Source organism: Pseudoliparis swirei, chromosome 21 (assembly GCF_029220125.1).
Source record: "Pseudoliparis swirei isolate HS2019 ecotype Mariana Trench chromosome 21, NWPU_hadal_v1, whole genome shotgun sequence".
Taxonomy (NCBI): domain Eukaryota; kingdom Metazoa; phylum Chordata; class Actinopteri; order Perciformes; family Liparidae; genus Pseudoliparis; species Pseudoliparis swirei.
In genome coordinates, this window is record NC_079408.1 from 19,354,485 (window position 1) to 19,377,666 (window position 23,182).

The window sequence follows — 23,182 nt, forward strand, 5'->3', positions numbered from 1 at the left end:
ACCTTTGTGTTGTTAAGGTCGGTTTCGACCCGGTTATAAAAATAAGATTATAAAGCAATAATTAGAGCCAAAACTGAAATCAGAAGTGCACTGTCAGCCAACACAGTTTCAGCCAGCTCCTCTCCCAATCATGGGAGCTTTAGGGGATTCTCATTTTGCATTGTTCTCTCCAGAATCTACAGATTTACACAGGCAAAGCTGCGAGTGGCATCCCTGAGAAAAACCAAGGAAAACGTGTGGTCCTCGATATGACTACTGGACTGCAGGGTCACAATATCACTTGTGACAATTTCTTTACCAGCTATGACTCAGGCCACCTGATTCTAAAAGAAAGAGGTGTGAGGTCTGCCCAAGCAGTAAGGACAGAAAGACACACGTATTGTGCTTCAACTGCAAGAAATATCTCTGCAAAGAACACACTAAAAGTGTCACTTTTTGCCACACATGCATCTAAACACACACATACACATGCAAGTTCTTGCACACAGAGACTTTTACTCTGATTGAGTTTTTTATTAGTTTTGTAACTAGTAATTGATTTCTATTGGTTTGATTTGCTTGATTGGTTGTTTGTTTGACCTTGCAAATCTATATTTTGTGTTATGACTTGTTCTGCTTTTTATTTTGTGTTTGTATCAAAGTTCTATTGCTGAAAAAAATACTTTAGCCTTTTTCTTGAAGTAAATATATATGGGTCGAAATTGACCCTAACACCATAAATGTTACTATAGTTAATAATATTAAAATAAAAAAATAAATAAAACAAATTTATTTCAGACATTTGTTCTAATACCCCTCAGTAATAGTCAGGTAACACAACAACCCTTTATTTATTTAAATGATTCTCTTGAGGTTCATTTTACCATTTTTTAAATTGAAATATGATATACTGACAAAGAAAAGGCCCAGAAGCCCACACCAAAAATATAAAAACCAATATTTTCTGTTTGTCACATTTACTTAGTTTAGCATGTTAGCAGACTAATATTTGCAGATTAGCACTAAACATAAAGTACAAGTAAAAGGCCTTTCAACTTGTTTATTTTAATGAATTGATCATTCATGAGGGAATTTTTTTACGAACAAGGAAGATTTGTATGAGCTTTGGCATCAACCAATCACATTAAAACGGATGAAATGAGTATCAACCTCGACAAAGTAGACCCCCCCCCTCACTCTGTTTTAGTCTTCATACTTTAGAGCCGTTTATTCTTTGGCCCCGCTGGGTGAAGGCCCTTCAGGCTGAGCAGATGTCATCAATTAGTTTAGCATCTATTTGTTCATGAACAAACATTCTCCCTGATGATAGCCGAAGATCACAAATCAGTTATTAAAAGTTGTTTAATTAAACCGCTTAACATGGCTGAATAAGAATAGAAATATCGATGCGTTAGTACTGAGATCCCGTGAGTACCGTCGACCCTGTACCACAACTGGTAAGACTGATTGTTACTACATTGAAAACTATAATTGGATATGGTAATTGAAAATGTTAACATTTTCCAAAACATATATTTCTTCCTGCGATAATTAAATAGACCTGTATTTGCATGGCAACCATTTAAAGCACTTCAACACTTCATGACATCATTCACCCATTCACACCCTGATGGGAGGAGCTACGGTTACAGCTGTACATCAGCAGTTACTAACGTGCACACACATTCATACACATGTATACATTGTAGAACAGCGATTGGAGACATTAAGGGGTTAAGTGCCTTGCCCAAGGACACATCAGCATGGACTAGTGGAGTCGGGGATCGAACCGCCCATCCTCTGCATGACGGCCCCGACTCATCAGTTGGCCAGATATTAAATAACTCAGTAGTCCGCCCGTGTGTGTGTGTGTGAGCGCTCCATCGTGCCCATCAGCTGCTCCACCCAGCCCGGCCATGCCGCTCCACCCAGCATGGCCATGCCGCTCCACCCAGCCCGGCCATGCCGCTCCACCCAGCATGGCCATGCCGCTCCACCCAGCCCGGCCATGCCGCTCCACCCAGCCCGACCATGCCGCTCCACCCAGCCCGACCATGCCGCTCCACCCAGCCCGACCATGCCGCTTCACCCAGCCCGACCATGCCGCTCCACCCAGCCCGACCATGCCGCTCCACCCAGCCCGACCATGCCGCTTCACCCAGCCCGACCATGCCGCTCCACCCAGCCCGGCCATGCCGCTCCACCCAGCCCGACCATGCCGCTCCACCCAGCCCGGCCATGCCGCTCCACCCAGCCCGACCATGCCGCTCCACCCAGCCCGACCATGCCGCTCCACCCAGCCCGCCCATGCCGCTCCTCCCCGCCCGGCCATGCCGCTCCACCCAGCCCGCATGCGCCCACCCAGCCATGCCTCCACCCAGCCCGACCATGCCGCTCCACCCAGCCCGACCATGCCGCTTCACCCAGCCCGACCATGCCGCTCCACCCAGCCCGACCATGCCGCTCCACCCAGCCCGGCCATGCCGCTCCACCCAGCCCGACCATGCCGCTCCACCCAGCCCGACCATGCCGCTCCACCCAGCCCGACCATGCCGCTCCACCCAGCCCGGCCATGCCGCTCCACCCAGCCCGGCCATGCCGCTCCACCCAGCCCGACCATGCCGCTCCACCCAGCCCGACCATGCCGCTTCACCCAGCCCGACCATGCCGCTCCACCCAGCCCGACCATGCCGCTCCACCCAGCCCGGCCATGCCGCTTCACCCAGCCCGACCATGCCGCTCCACCCAGCCCGACCATGCCGCTCCACCCAGCCCGACCATGCCGCTTCACCCAGCCCGACCATGCCGCTCCACCCAGCCCGACCATGCCGCTCCACCCAGCCCGGCCATGCCGCTTCACCCAGCCCGACCATGCCGCTCCACCCAGCCCGACCATGCCGCTCCACCCAGCCCGACCATGCCGCTCCACCCAGCCCGACCATGCCGCTCCACCCAGCCCGACCATGCCGCTCACCCAGCCCGACCATGCCGCTCCACCCAGCCCGACCATGCCGCTCCACCCAGCCCGACCATGCCGCTCACCCAGCCCGACCATGCCGCTCCACCCAGCCCGACCATGCCGCTCCACCCAGCCCGACCATGCCGCTCCACCCAGCCCGACCATGCCGCTCCACCCAGCCCGACCATGCCGCTCCACCCAGCCCGACCATGCCGCTTCACCCAGCCCGACCATGCCGCTCCACCCAGCCCGACCATGCCGCTCCACCCAGCCCGACCATGCCGCTCCACCCAGCCCGACCATGCCGCTCCACCCAGCCCGGCCATGGTGCTCCCTCCCTGGCCTCCTCCTGTCTTGTTGGGGTCGGCAGCACCTCTGGTAAGAGCTCATCCTCATGCTCTCACTTGCACATAACATCAAGCATTCATGCCCACTGCTGTCACAGGACATAACCATGTGTGTGTGTGTGTGTGTTTTAAGTATAGCCTTCCCTTTCGACCACATTTTTGATTTCCGCCCTCCGGGTTTGTGTCTTTGCAGAAGCTACCGCTGCCAAATCCCAAAGCAACATGTTATTTCAACGGTGATTCTTGTGTTGTGTGTAGAATACATGTCGATCTTCTTCTGATGTCAGAGGTAGAGACACTGAGGTCAGAGGTGTCCCTTACGAAGCCCTGAGACATGGATCCCATATCAATACTATTTCGCAAATATTTAACCGATAACAAGTATTATGAAGAGCTTGTGAATAAATATTGTGCTCACACCAATCCCATATGTGTTGTGTTACATTCCCTCTGAACCATATTCAGAAGAGTCTCCACCAGAACCGGCGGCCCAGTCTCTGGCTGTGGCCCGTCGGGGCTCTACAACTCCATTTGTGGCTCCGGCTAAGGTTCCGCTTGAAGCTGTGGCTGTGGCTACGACTTGGTCCCTGCTACTGCTGACGGTCTCCATCGCCATGGCGATAGCTAGCTACAGCTACGTGGGCATATATGCCGCTAGCTTGAAGCTGCGGCTACCGCGGCGACAGTCAGCCTCATTTTACAGTCCGCATGGTGTGGAATCAATCCTCATGAGGGCTGGTGGGTCCGTCCCAAGCTTTAGCCATGTCCACACACTCACACACTGGAGAGTTGCAAGGGAACACACACGTGAATGTGTGGCAACACCTTTTGAGGTAATGCAGTTTACAATGTGCCTGTGTATTAATGGATTTCATATTTAATACAACATTAAATAAATAAATGGTTAGGCATGTTTAGTCATCCTTGACGTCTTTAAAAAGGCATCCAGGTCATTTCTGTGCCGCGTGTCAGCGCACCGTGACATCACTGCTGGGCGTGGTCAGAGGTGTTCAGCTCCAGAGGCGTAGGAGAGAGTTCAGCCCTGGCACACAGTCCAAGACTAACGCAATCATTTATTCAACCAGCGAGGTGCCGCAATGTTTCTCAAAGCACGCAGAAGCTGTCTTGGAATATTCTAAAAATGGAAACAGTTTACCAGGCGTGAACAAGATATCCCCAAAGTGCAGTAAGTTGTAGGGAAGAACTGGCATTGATGTTCCTTTGACCTGCGGCTGGCCTCTAGAAGGCTTGTCAGGATGCCAAAGTGTGGAATGGTCTGGTTTGATATTGATGTTTCTTGCGGGAACCCTCCAGATAAAAAATAAAACCTCCAGATAAAAAAATATTAAAGAGACGGTTTGAAGAAAAGGGGAAGAGACGTGTCTTGTCCTCTTGTGGTTTGCAGCGACCCCTTTCTGTCCAACTCTTGACCCTCTGGTGGGGTGGGAGGAGCCTCTGATGCTCCACTGGCGCTACGTTCACAACAAAAGCGTTGCAAATACTCGCCTGAGTTCACTCACTTGACTATTTGTGGCTTTTCGCGTCACTCGCTTCATTCGCTCCTTGGAGGGGGCGGGGCTTATCTCCATGTCTTATCTCCGTGGAAACAGTTCTCATGTCCTTCATCCACCATGAAGAACTCCCCACTAGTTCTGCTTCATACTTGTTGAGGACATCACACACACGTCTGAACATCTAACACCCTGGTGTTGGGGTTGAGAACTGACAGAGATATAAATGTATGTTATGTTTTTGCTTACCATATCTTAAACTAAACAATCAAAGGAGCTTCCCGAACTCCGCGTTCCCACCCGAAGGTGGTGTTATGTGTCTGGGGAGTCGGATAAGGAAGTGATAATAAACCAGACGGAAGGAATATGTCAACATGTCCTCAGTTCCACTTATCCATCTGGTGTTGTGTGTGTGTGTGTAAAGCTTTCAATAAAAGGCTGGACCAAAGGGGTGCTCGGCGGAATGCTTTGGAGGTCGTTGTGCTCGAAGCACGTGCGTCTGAGCTTCCCCTTTGATCAAAGCTTTCAAAGATACTACGTTGTCTGTGATTCATTTCTCACCTCCTTGACCGTGAATATTTTACATGATATAGAGAGGAAAAAACCTATCAGAACTAATCATATATTTACATTGGATTGGATTTAATCTATTGTCGTTGCACAGAGTCCAGGTACAGAGGCAACGATGTGTTCTCTGCATTGAACCCATCCTTAGTCATGAAGAAGCAGTGGGCTGCAGTGATGCGCCCGGGCAGCAACTGGGGGTTCAGTGCCTTGCTCATGGACACTTCGACTTGCAAGTAATGGGGAGAGTGGGGATCGAACCGACGACCATGTATATATATATATTAGTGCTGTGAAAAATAACGCGTTAACTCAGTTAATTCAATTACAGGTTTAACTAGTTATTTTTTTTTAACGCATTTAACGCATGCGCAGAATGAGCTTCCAATCCGTCTGTTGTTGGTCGTCGGACGAAAAAAGTCACTTGCAAAATGAGCTTCCAATACACCACTTCAATCTGAACTCTGTCCGCTCTCATGCAGACGGTCTGTTCATCGGTAATGATCCTTCCGCAGGTTCACCTACGGAAACCTTGTTACGACTTTTACTTCCTGTAGATCAGGGTCTCAACACGTCGATCGCGACCTGCCAGTCGATCGCGGCGTAGTGTTGGTAGATCGCATGACATTAAAGAGATTGGCCCGCCCCTGACATGTTCTCTAGAGCACGTCTTTGTTCTTTTATTAAACTAAACGTCTGTTGTTGATCGTATCTCCACAGCAGCATGTCATTTCTGTCTCTTCGTTGCGTTAACACTTATCGATCTCCGTCTGGCGCCACAGAGCTCCGTGCGCGCGCATCGGACCGAGCAAAAAAAGTCACTTGTCAATCTGTCCACCTGTCCGGGCGGTGAGGCTTCAGCTTTGCAGCGGTGTCCCCCGTCCCTTTCATCACGGCCCAGTTCATGAAGAAAACCCACACAGTCAGTTTGCCTCAGCAGCTGCTAGAGGAAGACTAGAGGCCTTTAGATTGTATCATGGTGGAGTTAATGGTTGACAAACAAGAGAAACATGCTCTGTTTAACCCTCCTGTTACCTTTACATTTACTTACATATTTTACCCTCGGGTCCATTTGACCCCAGCAATTAAAACCTCCAGAAAATTATTAGAATTAATATTGCTTCCCAAGTTTAAGTGTGAGGTACTTTATGTTTGTTTGTTGACTACCTAAATATCCCTTTAAATAAATAAAAAAGTTGATATTTCTTATATGTTTGACACAGTGAAAAACAGCCTGGGGTCAAATTGACCCCAAAGAACACCGACATTAAACATTGAATGGGGTGAAATTGACCCGAAAGGTAACAGGAGGGTTAAACATTCTGTTTAGGATGAAGATGTATTAATGTTCCATATGGAAGAAAACTGCTAAATAACTGCTGAGTTGCAGCACCATTGTATAGAAGAATGTAGAAATGTATATATCCGTCTTTTGTCATAAATCTCTATGTTCTCACAAAATATACCGAGAATATCGGTAATATGTGATTAATCATGATTAATCCACAAAAACCTGTGATTAACCCGATTAAAATTTGTAATCGTTTCACAGCCCTAATATATATATATTCATAAACATCCCCCGTAGGCTCCCACAGCTCGGTGACGTTCACCTCTACCTCTGAGTTTCTCTTCAGCTCCATCAGAGCAGCAGTTAGATCCACCAACGGAGGAGCAGCTCAACGCTGATTGTTTTTTGGAACATCGGCGTTGGGCGAATTTTTCGCCAAAGTTTAAATATTTCCTATGAGAGAGACCAATGGGGGAGAGCAATGGGGGAGAGCAATGGGTGAGACCAATGGGTGAGACCCAGCACATTCAGGCGATGACGAGAGGACATTGCCATAACTATGGTAATGTGGGCAGGTTATGAATGTTAACGCACTTTGAGTGGTCGCAATACTGGAGATCTATACAAGTGCATTTACCATTTGATGTCTATGTTGTGTTATGATGTTGTATATACTCTGGTGCGATATGTTCTATTGTGAAATATGTTAAACATTCTGGCCCACTTGTATTCAGGAAACCTCTCCTTCCTTTCCTGTACTGCATGGCTATTATCTTTATGTATTGTGATCTGCCTTGCCATAAAACAAAATGCTCTAAGGACACATTTAATAAAGTATACATTTGCCAGGAGACCAGAGACGGGAGTCCAAAATAATGCTGATGTTGCTCCATATTTGCAGCTATGTCACTGGGGAGACTTTAAGAAAATAATTTCACAGATTCAATGTAAAATACCAAGTCTAGTGGGAGGGGGGGGGGGGGGTCTTGTGTTTGTCATACAAATGGAAACTACAGACTTACACATCAACTTGTCTGAGCCGGAATGCGACAACAACTCCAGCCAACCGCTCCGTTGTACTTCATGTTAAATCTGACCTCCATTTTCTCTCAGGAAGTAGACGGTACCATTTTTCTAAACTGCTCTGAAGCTCACATTTCTAAACACCACAAACATATAAAGTACATCTCCGCACTTACCTCTCTGCCGATGTCAAGCTATTATCTATTGTCGACTTAGATTTTATTGTGGGGGGGAGAATCACTGTCTCTTCGAGTTTTTAAAAATCTATGACTCTATATAACTCCCTGTTCTGTCTCCTCTGTGTCTCTGTCTTGATTGGTTCATTCCCTTCACCTGCCCTCAGCCACTCCTCTGTCTCCTCTGATTGTTTCATTCCCTTCACCTGCACTCAGCCACTCCTCTGTCTCCTTGATTGGTTCATTCCCTTCACCTCCTCAGCCACTCCGTTTCCTCTGATTGGTTCATTCCCTTCACCTGCTCTCAGCCACTCCTCTGTGTCCTTGATTGGTTCATTCCCTTCACCTGTCCTCAGCCACTCCATTTCCTCTGATTGGTTCATTCCCTTCACCTCCTCAGCCACTCCTCTGTGTCGTTGATTGGTTCATTCCCTTCACCTCCTCAGCCACTCCTGTTCCTCTGATTGGTTCATTCCCTTCACCTCTTCAGCCACTCCTTTTCCTCTGATTGGTTCATTCCCTTCACCTGCCCTTAGCCACTCCTGTTCCTCTGATTGGTTCATTCCCTTCACCTCCTCAGCCACTCCTCTGTGTCCTTGATTGGTTCATTCCCTTCACCTCCTCAGCCACTCCTGTTCCTCTGATTGGTGCATTCCCTTCACCTCCTCAGTCACTCCTGTTCCTCTGATTGGTTCATTCCCTTCACCTGTCCTCAGCCACTCCTGTTCCTCTGATTGGTTCATTCCCTTCACCTCCTCAGCCACTCCTGTTCCTCTGATTGGTTCATTCCCTTCACCTGCCCTCAGCCACTCTTGTCTCATTAGTCTCATGTCGTACACCCGTGTCCCCCCTATATATTGTGCCAGTCTCCTGTTGGATTGTTGTCTTCATCTTTGTCTTGTAATGTTTTTTTGTAGTTGCTTTCAAGCCAAAGTTTGTATGTTTGACCTTTTCTTGAAGTAAAGTCTTTTTGTTTCTCTTTAAACCTGGAGTCCACCTGAGCCTCACCCCGTGACCAACCCCACTAGATGCTATTAGTTTTCAGTCACATCAAACTTTTCTTGGCATTTATTGTTTTATTGGACAGTTGGTAGATACAGACAAAAGGGGAAAGAGACATGGATTTCATATTTGATTTGCAGCATTCAAACTTAATGAGGGAGGTTCCAGTTATCCTTCAACATTTGGCTTTGTGGGCACCAGACAGTTTGTTACAAGACAAAATGGAAAGAACCAATTTGACTGAGAGGCCACAAAGATAACATTTGCACCACAGACCTGTCCAATAGGAGTAAGTGTTTCTGTTTGACTTTTACAGTGGAAAGTAGTTCATTTATGATAAGGGAATACGTTTCCTTTGAGTCTGCCGTCCTCTTCACAAGCACTCTAGGCTATGGCATGGAGAATACATATGGCTGAAATGCCAGATGAGCCAAAGGGCCTTGTCTCATTACAGAAGCATTACACGCACACACACACACACACACACACACATATATATATATAGGGTCAATCATGAGCGATTGAATACCTTTATTTGACCACAATGGTGAATCATCTAAATGTATGTTCAGAAAATACCATGAACAATCATGTTTGTTTACTATTGATCACATTCATTCATTGTCCGGCAATATTCTCTATTCCTCTGGACCCAGAGGGAAGTAGAGGTGTATGTAACATTTGATTATTTACAGAAGCGGTAACATTGTAGATAAAGCTTTGTGAAGCCGAGTGTTCCCTGAAGCCATGTGACTCAGAGAGTTTATTTGTGTTGCTTTGCTAACGATGTGAAGCCAATGATGGCTGTGGTGAAATCCGGCACATTAGAGAATAATTCAAATAGAAATCATGTATTCCAACGTCAACTCCATAAAGCCAGTGGAGCACATGTATCCACTGATTTGTTGAAACTGAATGAGTAACAATGGCAGCAGGGCCATGGCAGGAGGCGGGGCCTCTTTCTCAAGGTTCTGAGAGACACATGTGTCTTCTCCACAAGTTGGTGCACACAGAAATAGATCTTACTGGATAGAAGTCGATGAGAACATATTCCTATTTTAATCTCAGTGTATCTCAGTAAACATTGTCAACGTGAGTTCATGTTTGCTAGTTTCAAGTCTTCTTTAATTCAGCATGATGTTTATGAGTACCTTATGGTCCAGTTAGGCTAAAGTTGACCATTCAGCAGAGAACCCTTTCGGGTGGGACTACCTCCTGATCGACAATTCATGTTTTTTCTTATCTATTATTTAGTTGTACTTAGCTCCACTCTATCGGGTCACATTTTGTTGCAAAAAACAAGGTGCTAACGTCCAATCATTAACAATGAATGATGACATGCTAACGTTAGCTGCGCAGGTTTTTATGGACAAGCGTGACATTTTCTATCACGATCACGCTATGTTTAATGACAAGCTCAAAATATCCATAAAAAAGCCAGAAATTTAACAAATTCCGATAGCATTGCATTGGACTCTCTGGAGCACTGGCGGATAGTAGTTGTAGCGCGCTGACGCTCCACTATGGTCGGCCAGTCAGAGCGAGGAGAGGGACTTGGTAATGGGGCAATGAGGTTTTCTGTAAGCCACATTTCAATTGTAGAAAAATGATCTCCATCAAGTGCTTGGATGAAGTTAAATTGACTCAGTAAATCCTCACTTCTTTCAACAGATTGACGCTTTTATCAGTCTGTTATCACGGGGTCATCAGTTATTGTGTTGAGCCGAGGAGGGCAGATTTAATGTAATACAGTACAACTTTTGAATAGCGAAGATGGGGGACACACAGTGATCCAACGTGACCTTCCTCCATGACAGATGTATTACTAATAGCTTTGCCAGGTCAGGAAGACGACTGGTGCTCGTGTCAGTCTGGTGAGGACAGCCTCCTTGATGATAAGGGGTGAGAAGGCAGGCGCAGAGAAACACCGTCATTGACACCAAAGAGGGCACTGGAAGTGTTAACTCACCGCATGAGAGCTCAGTGGGGGCAAAGTGGTGAGAAGTGGGAGAAATGGACGATGTTTACACGTCAACGATAACACACGATGACACGTTTCTCAGGATGTATCATGTTTGAATGAGGACGGAGCAAACCAGACCCCTTTGTGCTCTTGTTATTTTTTATTTGTTCTGTATATATATATATATATATATATATGTTCTATCTGTGGGGAAAAAACACAAATAAAGTGTAAAAAATAAATAAAAATGTCACTGTTGGATTTCCAGTGCACCAAATGCCCTTCAGATAAGTGCCGACGAGACACAAACCCTAATGAGCCTCAGGATGCTGTCACACCGCCGCTGCTCTGCTTCCCCTTGCACCTCGTGATGAACGACCGCTCTCGCAGCCCCGGTGAATAATTACAAACAGCAACCGGCTGTGTGGTGCTCTGTAGGGCTCCGCTGACACGGCATCATTCAGAACTCACCTAGTGGCTTCTCCACTTCTTCAGATGTGAGATCCCACAGTCACCGGGACAAAGCATTCCTCCAGGTTCACAGGGGGGACTGTTCACCTGTAACAAATACACACTTTCACATGCAGACGCACACTCGTGGTGATGGAGATGTTTTCAACAGTGAAGTTGGAAAAGAAAAACAACAACTCTGAGGAGCCTGTCTTGAGAAAAATACTTCAATCAAATACATTGATGCACTGTAGACACAGCTACAGGGAGCAATCAGGGTTAGGTGTCCTGCTCAAGGACACATCGATCAGAGCGGGGATTGAACCGCCAACCCCCTGATCAAAACACCACTGACACACATTTGCCCTCGCTCACTAAATGTATCACGTGATTTCAAGGTGACCAGCACATATCTATGATTTGGAACGTGTACGGTGTCTGAGAATTCGTGACCGTCCTATATTATGGTCACCCAGCACAGAGCTCCGTGCCTCTTTGTCCAGGTCCTCGAGGTGAGGCTGGATTCCCTCTGTCCTCCTCCCTGCTCAGTGGGAAGCCTCGGGGGTCAGCGTCAACCTTCAGCCACTTTGGAGAGTTTGTCCGTCACCTTCAAACTCTGCCTCCCACTGCAGATATATATATATATATATATATATATATGGGGCTAAGCACTTCATACGCATGGAGGCACAAGGGAGGGAACAAGCATCTGAGTGGTTCTAAGTGGTCTGTGGGTGGTCTGGGTGTGCTGGGCTGTCCTTGAGGAGGCATCAGCCACAGGCCCAATGGACCCTGAGACGTCACACAGACTCCACGTTCAGAGTAATGCCATGTGTTGAGTTCAGTGGCAGATTGTTGTGCAATTTGGAGACACAGCACGTTCATTGCAGCAGTGGGGGCGGGGCTTCAGGACTCAGCAGTTTATACTAGTGTAGATGGCACGGAGGAGCTATGCTGAAAGCGATGTTCGCTGCATTATTCTCTGAACGCCTGGGGCGTAGAAAAACTGTCAAGAAAAAAACGTCATAAACCAAACTCCAAATAACTATAAAGTCATGTCTCATATCCATGGAATGCTTTATTGGCTTCCTACAGGCCCTGGGAACGAAAAAGTCAAGTATGCTTCATAAAGAAATGATTTGATTCGGCTGCAAAACATGAAGATCTTCAAGACCGCAGACATGTGAATAATGTGAAGGGTTGGTGACAGTCACGTGATCGAGTGAGACACCACTGAGGGCCTCCACACACTGAGGGCCTCCACACACTGAGGGCCTCCACACACACTGAGGGCCTCCACACACTGAGGGCCTCCACACACTGAGGGCCTCCACACACACTGAGGGCCTCCACACTGAGGGCCTCCACACACTGAGGGCCTCCACACACTGAGGGCCTCACACACACTGAGGGCCTCCACACACTGAGGGCCTCCCACACACTGAGGGGCCTCCACACACTGAGGGCCTCCACACACACTGAGGGCCTCCACACACACTGAGGGCCTCCACACACTGAGGGCCTCCACACACTGAGGGCCTCCACACACACTGAGGGCCTCCACACACTGAGGGCCTCCACACACACTGAGGGCCTCCAGACACACTGAGGGCCTCCACACACTGAGGGCCTCCACACACTGAGGGGCCTCCACACACACTGAGGGCCTCCACACACACTGAGGCCTCCACACACTGAGGGCCTCCACACACTGAGGGCCTCCACACACTGAGGGCCTCCACACACTGAGGGCCTCCACACACTGAGGGCCTCCACACACTGAGGGCCTCCACACACTGAGGGCCTCCACACACTGAGGGCCTCCACACACTGAGGGCCTCCACACACACTGAGGGCCTCCACACTGAGGGCCTCCACACACTGAGGGCCTCCACACACTGAGGGCCTCCACACACTGAGGGCCTCCACACACACTGAGGGCCTCCACACACTGAGGGCCTCCACACACTGAGGGCCTCCACACACACTGAGGGCCTCCACACACACTGAGGGCCTCCACACACTGAGGGCCTCCACACACTGAGGGCCTCCACACACTGAGGGCCTCCACACACACTGAGGGCCTCCACACACTGAGGGCCTCCACACACACTGAGGGCCTCCACACACTGAGGGCCTCCACACACACTGAGGGCCTCCACACACTGAGGGCCTCCACACACTGAGGGCCTCCACACACTGAGGACCTCCACACACTGAGGGCCTCCACACACACTGAGGGCCTCCACACACTGAGGGCCTCCACACACACTGAGGGCCTCCACACACTGAGGGCCTCCACACACTGAGGGCCTCCACACACTGAGGGCCTCCACACACTGAGGGCCTCCACACACTGAGGGCCTCCACACTGAGGCCTCCACACACTGAGGGCCTCCACACACTGAGGGCCTCCACACACACTGAGGGCCTCCACACACACTGAGGGCCTCCACACACTGAGGGCCTCCACACACACTGAGGGCCTCCACACACACTGAGGGCCTCCACACACACTGAGGGCCTCCACACACTGAGGGCCTCCACACACTGAGGGCCTCCACACACACTGAGGGCCTCCACACACTGAGGCCTCCACACACTGAGGCCTCCCACACACTGAGGGCCTCCACACACTGAGGGCCTCCACACACACTGAGGGCCTCCACACACTGAGGGCCTCCACACACACTGAGGGCCTCCACACACACTGAGGGCCTCCACACACTGAGGGCCTCCACACACTGAGGGCCTCCACACACTGAGGGCCTCCACACACACTGAGGGCCTCCACACACTGAGGGCCTCCACACACACTGAGGGCCTCCACACACTGAGGGCCTCCACACACACTGAGGGCCTCCACACACTGAGGACCTCCACACACTGAGGGCCTCCACACACTGAGGGCCTCCACACACTGAGGACCTCCACACACTGAGGGCCTCCACACACACTGAGGGCCTCCACACACACTGAGGGCCTCCACACCCACTGAGGGCCTCCACACCCACTGAGGGCCTCCACACACTGAGGGCCTCCACACACTGAGGGCCTCCACACACTGAGGCCTCCACACACTGAGGGCCTCCACACACTGAGGCCTCCACACACACTGAGGGCCTCCACACACACTGAGGGCCTCCACACACTGAGGCCTCCACACACTGAGGGCCTCCACACACACTGAGGGCCTCCACACACTGAGGGCCTCCACACACTGAGGGCCTCCACACACACTGAGGGCCTCCACACACACTGAGGGCCTCCACACACTGAGGGCCTCCACACACACTGAGGGCCTCCACACCCACTGAGGGCCTCCACACACTGAGGACCTCCACACACTGAGGGCCTCCAGACACACTGAGGGCCTCCACACACTGAGGGCCTCCACACACACTGAGGGCCTCCACACACACTGAGGGCCTCCACACACACTGAGGGCCTCCACACACACACTGAGGGCCTCCACACACACTGTGAGGGCCTCCACACGCACTGAGGGCCTCCACACACACTGAGGGCCTCCACACACACTGAGGGCCTCCACACACACTGAGGGCCTCCACACACACTGAGGGCCTCCACACACATTGAGGGCCTCCACACACACTGAGGGCCTCCACACACACTGAGGGCCTCCACACACACTGAGGGCCTCCACACACTGTGAGGGCCTCCACACACACTGAGGGCCTCCACACACACTGAGGGCCTCCACACACTGAGGGCCTCCACACACACTGAGGGCCTCCACACACACTGAGGGCCTCCACACACACTGAGGGCCTCCACACACACTGAGGGCCTCCACACACACTGAGGGCCTCCACACACACTGTGAGGGCCTCCACACACTGAGGGCCTCCACACTGAGGCCTCCACACACTGAGGGGCCTCCACACACTGAGGGCCTCCACACACTGAGGGCCTCCACACACACTGAGGGCCTCCACACACACTGAGGGCCTCCACACACTGAGGGCCTCCACACACACTGAGGGCCTCCACACACACTGAGGGCCTCCACACACACTGAGGGCCTCCACACACACTGAGGGCCTCCACACACACTGAGGGCCTCCACACACTGAGGACCTCCACACACTGAGGGCCTCCACACACACTGAGGGCCTCCACACACACTGAGGGCCTCCACACACACTGAGGGCCTCCACACACACTGAGGGCCTCCACACACACTGAGGGCCTCCACACACACTGAGGGCCTCCACACACTGAGGGCCTCCACACACATTGAGGGCCTCCACACACACACTGAGGGCCTCCACACACTGTGAGGGCCTCCACACACACTGAGGGCCTCCACACACACTGAGGGCCTCCACACACACTGAGGGCCTCCACACACACTGAGGGCCTCCACACACTGAGGGCCTCCACACACACTGAGGGCCTCCACACACTGAGGGCCTCCACACACACTGAGGGCCTCCACACACACTGAGGGCCTCCACACACTGAGGGCCTCCACACACACTGAGGGCCTCCACACACACTGAGGCCTCCACACACTGAGGCCTCCACACACACTGAGGCCTCCACACACACTGAGGGCCTCCACACACACTGAGGGCCTCCACACACACTGGGGGCCTCCACACACATTGAGGGCCTCCACACACACACTGTGAGGGCCTCCACACACACTGAGGGCCTCCACACACATTGAGGGCCTCCACACACACTGAGGGCCTCCACGCACTGTGAGGGCCTCCACACACATTGAGGGCCTCCACACACTGTGAGGGCCTCCACACACACTGAGGGCCTCCACACCCACTGAGGGCCTCCACGCACTGTGAGGGCCTCCACACACATTGAGGGCCTCCACACACTGTGAGGGCCTCCACACACACTGAGGGCCTCCACACACACTGAGGGCCTCCACACACACTGAGGGCCTCCACACACTGAGGGCCTCCACACACACTGAGGGCCTCCACACACCTGAGGGCCTCCACACACTGAGGGCCTCCACACACACTGAGGGGCCTCCACACACATGAGGGCCTCCACACACTGAGGGCCTCCACACACTGAGAGGCCTCCCACACACTGAGGGCCTCCACACACACTGTGAGGGCCTCCACACACATTGAGGGCCTCCACACACTGTGAGGGCCTCCACACACACTGAGGGCCTCCACACACACTGAGGGCCTCCACACACACTGTGAGGGCCTCCACACACACTGAGGGCCTCCACACACACTGAGGGCCTCCACACACATTGAGGCCTCCACACACTGAGGGCCTCCACACACACTGAGGCCTCCACACACTGTGAGGCCTCCACACACTGAGGGCCTCCACACACACTGAGGGCCTCCACACACTGAGGGCCTCCACACACACTGAGGGCCTCCACACACACTGAGGGCCTCCACACACACTGAGGGCCTCCACACACTGAGGGCCTCCACACACACTGAGGGCCTCCACACACACTGAGGGCCTCCACACACTGAGGGCCTCCACACACACTGAGGGCCTCCACACCCACTGAGGGCCTCCACACACTGAGGGCCTCCACACGCACTGAGGGCCTCCACACACACTGAGGGCCTCCACACACACTGAGGGCCTCCACACACTGAGGGCCTCCACACACACTGAGGGCCTCCACACACTGTGAGGGCCTCCACACACATTGAGGGCCTCCACACACTGAGGGCCTCCACACACACTGAGGGCCTCCAACACACTGAGGGCCTCCACACACTGAGGGCCTCCACACACACTGTGAGGGCCTCCACACGCACTGAGGGCCTCCACACACACTGAGGGCCTCCACACACACTGAGGGCCTCCACACACACTGAGGGCCTCCACACACACTGAGGGCCTCCACACACACTGAGGGCCTCCACACGCACTGAGGGCCTCCACACACACTGAGGGCCTCCACACACACTGAGGGCCTCCACACACACTGAGGGCCTCCACACACACTGAGGGCCTCCACACACACTGAGGGCCTCCACACACACTGTGAGGGCCTCCACACACACTGAGGGCCTCCACACACACTGAGGGCCTCCACACACACTGTGAGGGCCTCCACACACACTGAGCACACAGCGTTGGTCTTTCTTCATGGATGTGTCCATGTGGCCGCTGAGGTCCTGGCTAACATGGCCTGAATAAGGGAGATGCTGCCGGCTCCCACACAGAGGGGTCTGACATGCCCGAACAGATGGCTATCGGAGGGCTTGTGCATGACAACAAGTCACTCTCTGCTGCGTCTTGTTCGGCTCGCGCCTCAACGATCACCGGCGCCTGCAGTCGCTCACGAGCTGATCATCAGAGCGAAGCGCTGGACGGTCTTCTAATGCAAGCTGTCGTTGGGCAACACAAGTCTGGAGGAATTCATGCATCGTGCACATCTTTGCTGACGATAATGACAACATCTGTTCACTTCCTCATGTCTTCATGTGCCATTGAAGAATACAGAAGAAGTGCTACTTGAAGTTGGATTGGGTAATACCTAAGATTATAAAGCAGTTCTTCTGTGGATCCTACCTCCCACCAAACAACAGACGGAAGTCCTCAACATTGTGAAAGTCGACATTAGACTTTGAGTGCATTTCTTTTGATGGATAATTCCCAGGCTGCTCGCGGTGCCTTGAAAAGGCAGAGAAAGAGGAGCATCAGAGGTTGGTGGAACAGAGACAAAATGAATACGCCCTCTGAGGCCGTTGTATAAGCTATGTACATGCTCCCTAAGCACAAGGAGACATCCATCTCATCCCTCCTGCTCTTCCTTCTGTGGGATCTCTTAATGACAGTACAACGCAGGGCCTGCAAGAATTCAAGCAATTTTCTAAATTGATTTTCCTCCTCGGATGATTTACTTTGCCATTAGTGTGTCATTCATATCTTGTCATGGAATTCGACACACGCTTCTCTCTGGGAGTCTGCAGAAGTTTGTAACTACTTGGTCTATCGTCAGTAAGATAATAACTTAAAATCATATGTTAAGACCACGGAGATGTGAGCATATGGTTAAACAATGACATGAAGATTATTAAGTGCATAACACGTATTACTGACATAATAGAATGTCAGAACAACATCATATTTAAAACAATGAGGTACTATAAAGTGTATAAAAGAGTGATATTAAGACCTCTGCCTAATAGAAACGTACATAGATATTAAAAAGTAATACAAAAAGTTGTATTGCACATAATATATTGTAAGTAATATTGTGAGATTTATAAAAAATATAGTTTCACACATAATATATTTATTATTGTTCTCGGCAATCGTCCATAATACTGAGCGGCTTCCTTAGCGATTCAATTCATTTTATTTCATATATACCAATATCACAAACTACAAAGACTCCGGGCAGGAAGCAGAGTTAGTAATGTGTGGTGGAGAGATGAAAATTCATCCATAATGAGAGAGAGAAGAGGAGAGAGGTGCTCAGTGTATCCTAAATGTCAATAAGGAGAGAGGAGAGAGGAGCTCAGTGTATCCTAAACATCCATAAGGAGAGAGGAGAGAGGAGCTCAGTGTATCCTAAGCGTCCATAAGGAGAGAGGAGAGGAGAGGAGAGAGGAGCTCAGTGTATCCTAAACGTCCATAAGGAGAGAGGAGAGGAGAGAGGAGCTCAGTGTATCCTAAACGTCCATAAGGAGAGAGGAGAGAGGAGCTCAGTGTATCCTAAGCGTCCATAAGGAGAGAGAGAGAGGAGCTCAGTGTATCCTAAGCGTCAATAAGGAGAGAGGAGAGAGGAGCTCAGTGTATCCTAAACGTCCATAAGGAGAGAGGGGAGAGAGGAGCTCAGTGTATCCTAAGCGTCCATAAGGAGAGAGGAGAGAGGAGCTCAGTGTATCCTAAGCGTCCATAAGGAGAGAGGAGAGAGGAGCTCAGTGTATCCTAAGCGTCCATAAGGAGAGAGGAGAGAGGAGCTCAGTGTATCCTAAACGTCCATAAGGAGAGAGAGAGAGGAGCTCAGTGTATCCTAAGTGTCCATAAGGAGAGAGGAGAGGAGCTCAGTGTATCCTAAGCGTCCATAAGGAGAGAGGAGCTCAGTGTATCCTAAACATCCATAAGGAGAGAGGAGAGAGGAGCTCAGTGTATCCTAAACATCCATAAGGAGAGAGGAGAGAGGAGCTCAGTGTATCCTAAGCGTCCATAAGGAGAGAGGAGAGAGGAGCTCAGTGTATCCTAAGCGTCCATAAGGAGAGAGGAGAGAGGAGCTCAGTGTATCCTAAACGTCCATAAGGAGAGAGGAGAGAGGAGCTCAGTGTATCCTAAGTGTCCATAAGGAGAGGAGAGAGGAGCTCAGTGTCTCCTAAGCGTCCATAAGGAGAGAGGAGCTCAGTGTATCCTAAACATCCATAAGGAGAGAGGAGAGAGGAGCTCAGTGTATCCTAAACATCCATAAGGAGAGAGGAGCTCAGTGTATCCTAAGCGTCCATAAGGAGAGAGGAGAGAGGAGCTCAGTGTATCCTAAGCGTCCATAAGGAGAGAGGAGAGAGGAGCTCAGTGTATCCTAAGCGTCCATAAGGAGAGAGGAGAGGAGAGAGGAGCTCAGTGTATCCTAAGCGTCCATAAGGAGAGAGGAGAGAGGAGCTCAGTGTATCCTAAACATCCATAAGGAGACACGGCATGGAGAAACGTAGCATCGCCAGCTAACGCCTGGACGCATTTGGAGGAGAAGGAAAAGTCGTGGCTCTGTGGTTTGACTTTCTTAAAGCTCATCGCTCAAGTCAGTGAACGGATCTCACGATCAATCTTTGGTCTCACGGTTTATTATTTGTTCCTGTAGGTCCGTCACTGGGGAGCAGAGAGGACATGAAGGCAATGGCTGGATGAAAAGGAAGATGAGGAGACACTGTTCGATGAAGCAGACGGGCCCTGCCGGCTGCGATCCCCACAGGGATGGCCAGAGATGAGGGGAGAGAGGGCCGAGCCCGGAGGGTGTGAGGTGTCCGAATGAAGAGATAAGAAGGCCAGGAGAAGCTGAGAGGAAACAGACAATTACAAATGTCTCGGCATTCCAGCTGCCAGTCGGAGCACGGGCCATGGCAGCTTAGATCCATGGGTAACCTGGTCGTGGGGGGAGGGGTTAGAAAGCCGTCATCAGGAGCGCTACTGGATCTGTCAGAACCTCCACAGGGTGTGGAGCTTGTTCTGCCCCCGGAAACCCCTTCATTGAAAGTAGATGATAAGAGAGAGGTTGGTTTGAGTTTTGAGTTTTTTCCCCCACAGATAGGGAATAAAACCAAGGAGAAATGTGGGAGACGCTCCCAGAGAGCGGGCTTTCCTTATAAAGGCTCCGTGTGGGCCCCGGTTAGCCAGGTGTCCTTAAGGTTAACGCCCAGGCTGTCAGGCAGCTCGTCATGTATGGCCACTAAAGGGTCCATCTCCGCTGCTGGGCCGGGCAGGTCTGCCACTCCAATCAGCTTTATGATCAGATAAGCAGGCTGATGATCTTATTCTTTCAATGAGTCAATCAATGAAGGACAAGGAGATGCAATGTCATAGGGCGATGAGCACACGCGCTATTGTTTTTTTATTTTTATAATGGTTTATTTAATAAGGGACAGTGCACATTGATAAAAACTTTGCAGTAAATGTGCCAGAGTTAGCCAAGAGGCTATTTTTCATCTGTAGTCCCAATGTTGCTGATGTTAAGAACAAACCTAAAAACATAAGATTACAAATACAATCTACAGATAAAGCAAATAAAATAAGGGAACCTATCGGTGGAGGAGTCCAATGGTCCCAGGATTTACACCATGAAGCAGCTCTATGTGTAAGAGCTGTCGTATGCTACTCAATATTCAAACTACAGATCAAATACTTCATAGTCCATCTGTAATGATTAGTTGTACTTTTAAAACCACTGTATGTAAACAAGGCGTCTTTTAGTCAATGCAATCTCTTGCGTTAGCTGCAGTAAACCAGGCTGCTGGCTCTCTCTTCCAACACAGCATTTTTCAGTGGGCTAAATAGCCAACTGTGACATTCTCACACATATATTGTACACATATATATATACAGGACTGTCTCAGAAAATTAGAATATTGTGATGAAGTTCTTTATTTTCTGTAATGCAATTAAAAAAACAAAAATGTCATGCATTCTGGATTCATTACAAATCAACTGAAATATTGCAAGCCTTTTATTCTTTTAATATTGCTGATTATGGCTTACAGCTTAAGAAAACTAAAATATCCTATCTCTAAATATTAGAATATCATGAAAAAGTATACTAGTAGGGTATTAAACAAATCACTTGAATTGTCTAATTAACTCGAAACACCTGCAAGGGTTTCCTGAGCCTTGACAAACACTCAGCTGTTATAAATCTTTTTTTTTACTTGGTCTGAGGAAATATTAAAATTTTATGAGATAGGATTTTAGAGTTTTCTTAAGCTGTAAGCCATAATCAGCAATATTAAAAGAATAAAAGGCTTGCAATATTTCAGTTGATTTGTAATGAATCCAGAATGCATGACATTTTTGTTTTTTTAATTGCATTACAGAAAATAAAGAACTTTATCACAATATTCTAATTTTCTGAGACAGTCCTGTATATACAAATAATGTTTGAGTTCATACACGCTTTGGATTTCCACAGTGTGCATTCAATAATGTACTCTTTCAGTGTGAGCAGAAATGAGCATCCCGGTTGCCGGGTACATTGCGCAGGAAGGGCAGCTTTCTGTTTAGCATGCCGCTCCCCAAAAGAGACCTGACGACAACACGAGACGGAGGGATCAGCAAGCAGACACACCAGAGCTGAATTCAGACGTCACGAATGACGGTTTGCATGCTCGTTCCACTGAGCTCGGCTCCAACCGGCATCACGTCTATGATCACGTTTTAACCAGGAGGTCCCGCCCTGTGGATCACAGCTGCTCTGCGCTCTCCCTGACCCACGAGGAGCCACTGATTCCGTGATTCAGTGTCAAAAGCTCTTTGTCTGATCACCTCTATGGTTCAGGATTAGCCACCAGGGTTAGGTTTGCATGAAGTTGACTTAATTACATTTAAGTTTGGCTTTGGTGCGAGCAGATTGAGTATAAAACAAGTCAGGTCGGTATTCATTTCTATACAGGCTGCCATACATTCTATTCAGGGCAATATGTGATTTTGAGAGGTCACCTGTGACATTTCCATCTCGACGTTCACACGTTGCTCTTCAAGTCAGAGCGGCACAGAGAATCGTTCTCACTTCTTCTCTCTGCCCTCAGATCTCGTCATCTGTGTTTGTCCCGGTGACCCCGGTGACACGGCTCCGTCTGTTGCCCTCACCACCGCCACCAGATCCACTGTTAGAAATGAATCAGATGATGACAGGTTGTGGAAGAAATGTTCCTCGAATGATGACTTGAGCAGCAACTGAAGCGGCCGCTAACTTCACGTGTCCTTACAGGAATACCGAGGGTCACCGGCGGCACAAGTTAATGAGGCACAAGTCATGTCTCCTCTCCTCCGGCAGACAGCAGCCCGGGCCGCACGCTGAGGAATCATATTGTTCACCCATCAAAATGGCTGACCTCATTAATTGTGCAGGACGTGTGCTGTCGTCTGCTCCAGGCTGTTGGCGCCACGGCGTGCCGCATCATGAGGTGTGTGAGCAGCAAGGCTGAGGTGTGACCTCCCGTGTCCCAGCAAAGGGACTTTCACTGCCATGACTCACCGTCTGTTGCTCTTCTCTCCTGTTGGACCGGTGGCCTCCAGACTGGAGAGCTGCGTTCACACCAAACGCTGTTGAGTTCACTCACTTGAATATTTGTGGCTTTTTCGGCCACTCGGTTCATTCGCTCCTTGGAGGGGGCGGGGCTTATCTCCATGTCTTATCTCCGTGGAAACAGTTCTCATGTCCTTCATCCACCATGAGAATGTTCTGAAGTGACAGGAGAAC

The 23,182-nt window shown here is 50.1% G+C and overlaps 1 long non-coding RNA gene across 1 annotated transcript in view; it reads right to left on the reverse strand.

Moving 5' to 3' along the window:
- LOC130211809 (uncharacterized) overlaps positions 1–23,182 on the reverse strand; it is a 32,809-nt gene that overhangs the window by 6,469 nt on the left and 3,158 nt on the right. The window contains exon 3 of the long non-coding RNA XR_008835164.1: positions 11,287–11,373. This is a non-coding gene — a long non-coding RNA (uncharacterized LOC130211809). The remainder of the gene's footprint in view (positions 1–11,286; positions 11,374–23,182) is intronic.